This window comes from Scyliorhinus torazame, chromosome 2 (assembly GCF_047496885.1).
Source record: "Scyliorhinus torazame isolate Kashiwa2021f chromosome 2, sScyTor2.1, whole genome shotgun sequence".
In the NCBI taxonomy this organism is placed as follows: Eukaryota; Metazoa; Chordata; class Chondrichthyes; order Carcharhiniformes; family Scyliorhinidae; genus Scyliorhinus; species Scyliorhinus torazame.
Genome location: NC_092708.1, coordinates 56,110,853 through 56,122,492, shown reverse-complemented (window position 1 = coordinate 56,122,492; position 11,640 = coordinate 56,110,853). Strand labels below are relative to the sequence as shown.

General features: G+C 46.5%; 1 non-coding gene across 1 annotated transcript; it reads right to left on the bottom strand.

Annotated features, from left to right (window-relative positions):
• Positions 1-6,851: 6,851 nt before the first annotated feature.
• On the bottom strand, positions 6,852-6,957 carry LOC140408133 (U6 spliceosomal RNA). The gene has a single exon (XR_011940050.1). It is a non-coding gene; the product is annotated as a U6 spliceosomal RNA (small nuclear RNA).
• Positions 6,958-11,640: the final 4,683 nt, after the last annotated feature.

Below are 11,640 nucleotides of genomic sequence, written 5' to 3'. Positions count from 1 at the left end.
TCATGAGATGGTTGGGCATTACAGCCGTCTTTGGCCAACTTAGATATTTCCCAATCACAACAGCTATCACAAGAGGAGGCAGCAGCGTAGTGGCATTGTCACTGGACTATCAATCCAGAGGCCCAGGGTAATGTTCTGGGAGTCCAGACTCGAGGGAGAGGGTGGAATTTGAATTAAATCAATAAAAATCTAGAATTAGTGATGACCATAAAACAATCATTGATTATCATAACAACTCATCTGGTACACTAAAGCCCTTTAAGGAAGGAAGTCTGCCATCCCTACCAGGTCTGGCCCACATGTGACTTCAGACCCACAGCAATTTGGTGAACTCTTAAATGCCCCCTGAAATGGTTTAGCAAGTCATTCAGTTTTATCAAATCGCCACAAAGTCAATAAAAAAAGGATGAAAATGGATGGATGACCCTTCATTAACCAAGGCAGCGGAAACGACCACAGCAAATCCAACACTGTCAACACTGCAAAGCCCCCCTGCCAAACATCTGCAGGCTTATGAGGACAAACTCATAGCCATACTCACCTTACAGATGTGGTCCCAGACACTACCATCACTTTTTTTTTTTAAATATTTTTATTCAAGAAATTTTCCATTTTACAACATACACAAACAACAATCAACTTTATACAATTTTGGTACTGATATCTCCACCAACTAATCCCATATTTCTCTTATTTATTCCCCCCTCCCTCACGCCCTACTCACCCACCTCCCCCCTATTTGCTGACGATTACCAATTCTTAAAGAAGGAAGTAAACGGCCTCCACCTCAAATTGATCCCCTCCTCCAATCCTTTAATGGTGTACTTGAGGTTCTAGGTGCACAAACTCCGACAGGTTCCCCAACCATGTCGACGCCCTAGGTGGCTCTGACATCCTCCACCTAAGCAGAACCCTCCTCCGAGCTATCAGAGAAGTGAAGGCCAAGACATCAGCCTTCTTCCCCTCCTACAGCTCTGGCTGGTCTGATACCCCAAAGATCACCACCCAAGGGCACAACACCACCGTAACTCTCAAAATTTCTGACATTGTCTCAAAGAAGGAAGCCCAGAACTCCACCATCTTAGGGCAGGACTAAAATATATGCTATTTTACCGGTTCACCGTCCCCCTGAACAGCACCAGCACCTATCCTCCACCCCCAAAAAGAAACCACTCAATGTGTGCCCTAGTCATGTGTCTCTTCTGCACCACCTTAAACTGAATCAGACTCAGTCTTACACATGAGGGGGTAGAATTTACCCTGTGTAAAGCTTCGCTCCACATCTTCCCCCTTAAATGCACAACCCAATGCTTCCTCCCATTTTCCCTTTACCTCCTCCAATGAAGCCCTCTCCCTCTCCATCAACTGCCCATAAATATCTGATATCCTACCTTCCCTATCTCATCCCAAGACACTACCTTATCAATCAGAGTAGGGGGACGCAGCCGAGGTAATGTAGAGAGTTCCTTACGAACAAAGTTCCATACCTGTAGATATCTAAACGCATTCCACTCCGGAAGCTGGAACTTCTCAACCAGGTCCTCCAGCCCTGCAAACCTACCCTCTACAAACAAATCCTTAAACCTCTCTATTCCCTCCTTCTCCCAGACTCTGTACAATGACGGGTCCTTTCCCACCACAACAAATCTATGGTTCCCATAGATTGGACATAGATTCCAGCTTAATGTGCTGACTAAATTGGTTCCATATTCTCAAAAAATCTGCTACCACTGGGCTGCCATACCTGGCCTGCGAGAATAGAAGAGGAGCCGTCATTAATGCCTTCAAACACGATCCTGTAAACAAAACCTCCTCCATCCGCCCCCAAACTGGCCCGCATCAACAACCCACCCTGCACTTTCTCAATGTTGGCCACCTAGTAGTACTTCATCAGATTAGGTACGGCCAACCTCACCGACTGTCTATCTCTCTGTACAGTACGAAGTCTTACAACACCAGGTTAAAGTCCAACAGGTTTGTTTCGATGTCACTAGCTTTCAGAGCGCTGCTCCTTCCTCAGGTGAATGAAGGGGTATGTTCCAGAAACATATATATAGACAAATTCAAAGATGCCAGACAATGAATTTGTCTATATATATGTTTCTGGAACATACCTCTTCATTTACCTGAGGAAGGAGCAGCGCACCGAAAGCTAGTGACATCGAAACAAACCTGTTGGACTTTAACCTTGTGTTGTAAGACTTCGTACTGTGCTCACCCCAGTCCAACGCCGGCATCTCCACATCATATCTCTCTGTAGGAATGCTTTCTGAACCCAGGGAGTCTTACCCGCCCACACAAAAGTCGAGATCAGCTTGTTAACCCTACCAAAACATGGCTCAGGCAGAAAGATTGGGAGATTCAGAAATACAAACAAGAACCTTGGAAGGACATTTATTGTAACCACCTGTATCTTTCCCGCCATTGATAATGGGACGGCCTCCCAGATTTCAAATCCGCCTTCACTCCCTCTACCAGACTGGCCAGGTTCAATCATGAGCCACCCTTTTGCCAGGTATCTAAAACTAGACCTGGCCAGCTGAAACGGCAATCTCTCCAGGTCAGCCTCCTTCACTAGGGGGTTCACCGAAAGACCTCACTCTTATCCACATTGAATCTATATCCTGAAAAGGAACCAAACCTTCTTAATACCTCCATTATCTTTCCTACATGGGAGAGAGGGTCCATGTAAAGGGACACCCGATGTTCCCTACCTTCCCTCTCTATACCCTTCTACCCAGCCAACATCCTAAGAGCGTTAGCCAAAGGCTCAATCGCCAAAGTGAAAAGTAATGGGGAAAGTGGACAATCCTGCTTTGTACCCATGTACAACCAGAAGTACCCTGAGATGAATGCATCTGTGCGAACGCTCACAGTGGGGGCCCTGTACAACAACCTAGTGAGATGAACCTTAGTCCAAAGCCAAATCACCCCCATACCTTAAAAAGGTACACCCACTCCACCAGGTCAAACACTTTCTCCACATCCATGGAGATGATTACCTTTGGCTCGGACCCCGACAAGAGCGACATCACAATGTTCAGAAGTCTCCTAATGTTGGCCGACAATTGCCGGCTCTTAACAAACCCTAGCTGATGCTTGGAAATTACCCTCAGCAGGCACCCCTCCAAGCGAATCGCTAAACCCTTTGCCAACAGCTTTGCGGCAGCATTCAACAGAGATATGGGCCAATATGACCCAAACAGCAAGAGATTTTTAACTTTCTTCAGGAATAAAGGAATGGAAGCCTGTGCCAATGTGTCCAACAGCTCGCCCCCGGGACAGTGAATCGTTAAACAGATGTGGCCCCAGGTCATCAGTGCAAAAGAAAAGGCTGAAGTAATTGCAATAATCTTCAGCCAGATGTGCCGTGTGGAGGGGCCGCCTCTGGACGTCTGCAACATCACAGATGCCAGTCGTCAGCCAATTCAATTAATTTCATAAGGTATCAAGAAACACCTGAATATTGACAATATTGCGCCAATAGTACTTTCTGCGGCCCTAGCCAAGCTGTTCCAGTACAGCTACAATACTGGCATCTACCTGGCAATGTGGATTATTGCTCAGTGACGTCCTGTACACAAAAAGCAGGGCAAATCTAACCTGGCCAATCACCACCTCATCAGTCTACTCTCGATCAGCACAAAAGTGATGAAAGGGGTCATCAACAGTGCTATCAAGTGGCACTTAGTCAGCAATAACCTGCTCACTGACACTCAAGTTTGGGTTCAGCCAGGGTCACAGCTCCTGACCACATTACAACCTTGGTTTAAAAATGGACAGAAAAGCTGACTGCCAGAGGCGAGATGAGAATAACTGGCCCCGACACCAAGGCAGCATTTGTCTGAGTGTGGCATCAAGGAGCCCTAGAAAAACTGAATCGATGGGAATCAAGGGGAAAGCCCTCCACAGTTTGGAGTCATAACTGGCACAAAGGAAGATGGTTGTCATTGTTCGAAGTCACAGAATCACAGAATGATAGAGCACAAAAGAGGCCCTTCGCCCCTTCAAATCTGCACCGAAGCATGAAAAGCACCATCATCAGGTCAATCATCTTAGTTCCAGGACATCGCTGCAAGAGTTTCTCAGTGTTGTGTTCTCGGCCCAACCATCTTAAGTGACTTCATTAATTACCATCCTTCCATCATAAGGGCAGAAGTGGGGATGTTCGTTGATGATTGCATAATGTTCAGCACCATTCACGACTCCTCAGATACTGAAGCAGTTCATGTCCAAATGCAACAAAACTTGAACAACAACCAAGCTTGGACTGACAAGTAACATTCGCGCCACAAAAGTGGCGAGCAATGATCAGCTCCAACAACAGGTGTTTTGGGTCGGACTTCACAGTGGAAGACACAAATAACATGCCAGTGACTGATAGAAATGAGGCTATGACAGGTGAGGACCTTGAGATGATTGTTATCACTAAGGAGGTAGTGATGGGCAAGCTAATGGGGCTAAAGGTAGACAAGTCTCCTGGCACTGATGGAATGCATCCCAGAGTGCTAAAAGAGATGGCTAGGGAAATTGCAAATGCACTAGTGATAATTTACCAAAATTCACTAGACTCTGGGGTGGTCCCAGCGGATTGGAAATTAGCAAACGTGACACCACTGTTTAAAAAAGGAGGTAGGCAGAAAGCTAGTAATTATAGGCCAGTGAGATTAACTTCGGTCGTAGGGAAGATGCTGGAATCTATCATCACGGAAGAAATAGCGAGGCATCTGGATGGAAATTGTCCCATTGGGCAGACGCAGCATGGGTTCATAAAGGGCAGGTCGTACCTAACTAATTTAGTGGAATTTTTTGAGGACATTACCAGTGCGGGAGATAACAGGGAGCCAATGGATGTGGTATGTCTGGATTTCCAGAAAGCCTTTGACAAGGTGCCGCACAAAAGGTTGCTGCATAAGATAAAGATGCATGGCATTAAGGGTAAAGTAGTAGCATGGACAGAGGATTGGTTAATTAACAGAAAGCAAAGAGTGGGGATTAATGGGTGTTTCTCTAGTCGGCAATCAGGAGCTAGTGGTGTCCTTCAGGGATCAGTTTGGGCCCACAATTGTTCACAATTTACATAGATGATTTGGAGTTGGGGCAATGTGTCCAAGTTTGCAGACGACACTAAGATGAGTGGTAAAGCAAAAGGTGCAGAGGATACTGGAAGTCTGCCGAGTGATTTGGATAGGTTAAGTGAATGGGCTAGGGTCTGGCAGATGGAATACAATGTTGACAAATGTGAGGTTATCCATTTTGGTAGGGATAACAGCAAAAGGGATTATTATTTAAATGATAAAATATTAAAACATGCTGCTGTGCAGAGAGACCTGGGTGTGCTAGTGCATGAGTCGCAAAAAGTTGGTTCACAGGTGCAGCAGGTGATTAAGAAGGCGAATGGAATTTTGTCCTTCATTGCTAGAGGGATGGAGTTTAAGACTAGTGAGGTTATGCTGCAATTGTATAAGGTGTTAGTGAGGCCACACATGGAGTATTGTGTTCAGTTTTGGTCTCCTTATCTGAGAAAGGACGTACTGGCACTGGAGGGTGTGCAGAGGAGATTCACTAGGTTAATCCCAGAGCTGAAGGGGTTGGATTACGAGGAGAGGTTGAGTGGACTGGGACTGTACTTGTTGGAATTTAGAAGGATGAAGGGGGATCTTATAGAAACATATAAAATGATGAAGGGAATAGATAGGATAGGTGCGGGCAGGTTGTTTCCACTGGGGGGTGAAAGCAGAACTAGGGGGCATAGCCTCAAAATAAGAGGAAGTAGATTTAGGACTGAGCTTAGGAGGAACTTCTTCAACAACAGAGAATCTAACCATTGCCCGTTGATATTCAATGGTGATACCATTATGGAAACCCCAGCTATCAACATCTAAGCAGTTAGCATTGACGAGAAACTGAACTGTGCGAACCATATAAAGACTGTGGCGACAAGAGCAGGTCAGCGGCCAAGAATCCTGTGATGGCGAACTCACATCCTGACTTCTTAAAGTCTGTCTACCATAGCTGGTGTTGTCAATGGGTTAGTAATCCAGAGACCTGGAGAAATGCTCTGGGACCTGGGTTCGAATCTCATAATGGCAATTTGAATTCAATAAAAATTCTGGAATTAGAAGCCTATTGATGACCATGAAACCACTTGTAAAAACCCATCTGGTTCACTATTGAAATATGCCATCCTTACCTAGTCTGGCCTACATATGACTCCAGATCCATCCTCTGAAAGGTTAGGAAGCCACTCAGTTCAAGTGCAATAAATACTGGCCCAGCCAATGAGGCCCACATCCCATGAATTAAAGAAATATAGTGTGATGGAATACTTTCTACTTGCCTGGATGAGCGCAGCTCCAACAATACTCAAGAACCATCCAGTTTAAAGTAGCCCACTTGATCGGCAGCCACTCCACAAACATTCAAGGGACAGTGGCAGCAGTATGTATGATCAAAGTTCCTAAAAGTTCCAAACCCACCACCGCATCCATTTAGAAGGACAAGGGCAGCAGGCACATGGGAACACCACCACCTGCAAGGTCCCCGCCAAGCCACTCACCATCCTGACCTGGAAATAAATTGCCATTCCTTCACTGTTGCTGGATCAACATCCTGGAACACTCCATCTCACAGCTATGGGTGTACCTCTTCCACATGAACTGCAGCGATTCAAGAAGGCAGCTCATCACCACCTTCTCAAGGGCAATCAGGGATTGTCAATGCTGGCCTAGCCAGCGAGATCCAAATCTCAAGAATAGATTTTTTTTAAATCTATGATTCCCCTACAATTGTGCAGATTGCAATGAGTTAAAAGTGCAGGGCACCATTCCTGTTTACATGTCTTTATAAGTTAAGCTTTTTAATGCTTCACAGATTTCCCTGCCACCCTTGCACAGGGGCCATGCTAATCTTCTCTGCATTGCTCCAACTTTAGTATTACAAGTTATTGGTGAACCATTCGACGGGTTCAGGTTGTACATTGTTTAAAAGCACTAAAGATGTGCAAACTGGACAAGATGTAGTTGCAGTGGCAGCAGGTGCTAAAAATTAATGTTCAATGGCCTTTCCCATCCAGATGACCCTGTGTGTGTTACCAGGAATAACCTTCCTTATTATGACTACGGGTCTGCATGTTTTGGAATGCTTCTTCTATCACATGCCTAGAGGCAACTTGAGAGTCATCCACCTGTTCCTGTACTTTTGCTCACATTGCGACTGGAAGCTGAGCTCTGAGTGCAGCCCCTTATTTGTGGATGGATAGTTTAGTGCAGTGCCTTGATATCTGTCCTCAGTGTATTTGCAGCTCCAGTTAAACTAACCTTTTTGAAATGAGGACCACAGATCTCATATTCATCAACACCAACATTCTTGAGGGGTGTTCCAACTATAGATACTACCTGTGGGCTTAAGATTTCCCTGGGAATATCATTCACATTCTACCCACAGAGCATTGAATGATATAAACTACAACTCTGTTCCAATTAACTTTCATCTTCCTTTGTAGTGATTTAAGTGGCAAAGGTTGATGCATGTTAAGGTTTTTCTATTTCATTGTTGCACTTGAACTCAGAAACACAAACTAACTCTTTAGACACTGCTACCTTTCCCTCACATTAACAATGACTCAATCTTCACCGCTCTGTTAAACTCAGTAATACCATCCAGATGGTTTATGTCTAGTCTAACCCTTGCTTCAAGTGATGTGATTGATGTAAAGTACAAAGGTGAGTACGCACCATAGAAAGCATCCTATCTTGCTGCATCAAAGTCTGGTATGGCAACTGCTCGGCCAAAGATGATAAGAAACTACAGAGAGTCGTGAACGCAGTCCAGTCCATCATGTGATCCTGTCTCCCATCCATTGACTCTGTCTACACCTCCCACTGCTTTGGGAAAGCAAACAGAATAATCAAGGACCCCTCCCAACTGGGTTATTCCCTCTTCCAACTTCTTATATCGGGCAGGAGATACAAAAGTCTGAGAAGTCTGAGAACACGCACTAACAGGTTCAAAAACAGCTTCATCCCCGCTGTTACCAGACTCCTAAATGACCCTCTTATGGACTGATCTGATCTCTCCATGCATTTGCTCTACTGAGTTGAACTACACTCTGTGTCCTTCATCCAATGTCTATGTCTCTGTATTTACATTGTGTATCTATCATATGTCCTGTATTTTTCATGTATGGGGCGATCTGTTTATACTGTACGCAGAACAATACTTTTCACTGTACCTTGGTATACATGACAATAAACCCAAATACAAACCCAAATGATGGTCCCACTGTATTGGTTTTTGCCTTGTATTACAGCTATGTTTTGCATTGGAGCATAAACACTGAACTGAATCTAATGAAAGTAAAAAGCACTCCACAAAGTCCCATAAATCTACAGCACAGAAACTGGCCATTCTGCCCAATTTGTCTAAACCAGTGTTTATACTCCACACAAACATAGAACATAGAACATAACAGCGCAGTACAGGGCGAAACCACTCTAAAGCCCATCTACACTATTCCCTTATCGTCCATATGTCTATCCAATGACCATTTGAATGCCCTTAGTGTTGGCGAGTCCACTACTGTTGCAGGCAGGGCATTCCGCGCCCTTACTACTCTCTGAGTAAAGAACCTACCTCTGACATCTGTCTTATATCTATCTCCCCTCAATTTAAAGCTATGTCCCCTCGTGCTAGACATCACCATCCGAGGAAAAAGGCTCTCACTATCCACCCTATCCAATCCTCTGATCATCTTGTATGTCTCAATTAAGTCACCTCTTAACCTTCTTCTCTCTCATGAAAACAACCTCAAGTCCCTCAGCCTTTCCTCATAAGATCTTCCCTCCATACCAGGCAACATTCTGGTAAATCTCCTCTGCACCCTTTCCAATGCTTCCACATCCTTCCTATAATGTGGCGACCAGAATTGCACGCAATACGCCAAATGCGGCCGCACCAGAGTTTTGTACAGCTGCAACATGACCTCATGGCTCCGAAACTCAATCCCTCTACCAATAAAAGCTAACACATCGTACGCCTTCTTAACAACCTTATCAACCTGGGTGGCAACTTTCAGGGATCTATGTACATGGACACCGAGATCTCTCTTCTCATCCACACTGCCAAGAATCTTACCATTAGCCCAGTGCTCTGTCTTCCTGTTATTCCTTCCAAAATGAATCACCTCACACTTTTCTGCATTAAACTCCATTTGCCACCTCTCAGCCCAGCTCTGCAGCTTATCTATGTCCCTCTGTAACTTGTAACATCCTTCTGCACTGTCCACAGCTCCACCGACTTTAGTGTCATCTGCAAATTTACTCACCCATCCTTCTACGCCCTCCTCCAGGTCATTTATAAAAATGACAACGAGCAGTGGCCCCAAAACAGATCCTTGTGGTACACCACTAGTAACTGGACTCCAGTCTGAACATTTCCCATCAACCACCACCCTTTGTCTTCTTCCAGCTGGCCAATTTCTGATCCAAACTGCTAAATCACCCTGAATTCCATGCCTCCGTATTTTCTGCAGTAGCCTACCGTGGGGAACCTTATCAAACGCTTTACTGAAATCCATATACACCACATCAACTGCTTTACCCTCATCCACCTGTTTGGTCACCTTCTCAAAGAACTCAATAAGGTTAGTGAGGCACGACCTACCCTTCACAACGTCCTTCCACTCTAATTACCTTTTACAACCAGCCCATGTATTTCAGCCCTATGTGCTAAACCAGCCCCTTTTCTGTCTGTACTGTCTGTAGTGTGGTTTAACCCAGAGTCTATGTCGGTGGATTTGGTCCCACTGTCTCCCTCTCTTCCTCAACTGATCAATGCCCAATGTACCTGGAAAGGAAGCACGAGTCCACACTAGTACTCTCCAAACCGAGGGAGGGTGCACAGGGGTACTTTGTCAAACCTGGGAATGTCACTTGAATCTGATTGGCTACGTTTCCTTAAAAGATTTGGGGGGTTTTCTTAACTGTATTTATCAGTGGTTTAGGGAAAGGTGACTGAATTGGAACATATAAGATCCTGAGGGGTCTTGCTGGGGTGGATGTGGAGAGGATATTTCTTCTTGTGGGAGAATCGAGGGCTTGCGAGCCACTGTTTAAATATAAGGGATCGCCCGTTTAAAATGGAGGTGAGGCAAAAAAAAATTCCCTCAAGAGGGTTAGGAGTCTTTGGAACTCTCTTTCTGAAAAGACGGCGGAAGCAGAGTCTTTGAACTTTTTCAAGTTAGAGGCGGATAGGTTCTTAGCGAGCAAGGGGGGAGCAAGTGAGATGTTATCGGGGTAGGTGGGATGCAGATTTGAGGTTATGATGAGATCAGCCATGATCTTATTAAATGGCAGAGCAGACTCGAGGGGCTGAATGGCCTATTACCCCTGCTCCTTGTTCGTATGTTTGTGTGCTTTTTTCAGAAGGGGGACTTAATGTTCTGTTCCTTTGGAAATTAAGACCGACACTTTGGGCGGGATTCGCCGACCCCCCGCCAGGTCGGAGAATCCCGGGAGTGCGGCGTGAATCCCGCCCCGCTGCTCCGACGCCGGCTGCCGTATTCTTCGACGGCGGTTTTTGGGCAGGAGCGGTGTTTACGCCGTGCCGGTCGGGGGCTGTAGGCAGCGTCTCCCCCGGCAATTCTCCGGGCCCCGATGGGCCGAGCGGCTGTCGTTTCCTGGCCAGTCCCGCCGGCTTGAAATGAACATAGTCCATCATGGCAGGACCTGGCATGTAGGCCGGCAAGGTGACTCCTCAGGGATGGGGGGGGGGGGGGGGGGGGGGTGCGCGGGGGATCCGGCCCCCGGGAGCCATGGTGGCCTGGCCTGCGATCGGAGCCCACCGATCTGCGGGCGGGTCTGTGCCGTGGGGGCACTCTTTCCTTCCGCGCCGGCCTCTGTAGGGCTCCGCCATGGACGGCGCGGAGAAGACCCCCCCTGCCCATGCGCAGGAAACACGCCGGCCGGTCTGCGCATGTGCGGAACCACGCCGGTGGTCCTGCGCATGCGCCGACTCGCGCCGGCCCTTCGCCGCGCCGCCAACCCCTCCGGTGCTGGCCTAGCTCCCGGAAGTGCGAAGGATTCCGCACCTTCCGGTCGGCCCGACGCCGGAGTGGTTCGCGCCGCTCTTGTCGCCGGTGTCGGGCCATCTGGCCAGTTGCGAGAGAATCGCGCCCTTTGTCTGTACTCTTTATGACTTTAATGACGTGCGCAGTTCCATTTAGCATTTTACACATCTGCATTGCCAGATCCCTTTGTTCCTCTACTTCATGTAGTTTCTTACCTTTGAAAGGATACATGACCTCTCTACTTTCCTGACAAAATGAACCACCTCATGCACTTCACTATATTGAATTCCATTTGCTGTTAATCTACCCACCAGTAATCCATATCCATAGTAACCTCAAATCTGCATCCGCCTCCCCTCTGTATATTTCTTCCTGTGCTTTGGTGCATTGTTTCCTTGTGGGGCTTCATGGTGCCAAAACGATGATGTGCAATTATTACACAAGCTGCTTGTGTTGTCTCTACAAACTTTAGTACCTCACAGGACCCCCCCAAACCCATATTATCTCACAGCCCATGATATCTATTAATGATGTCCTTGTATGGAAAAATGCTTTTCCTTACTGCCTGCCAC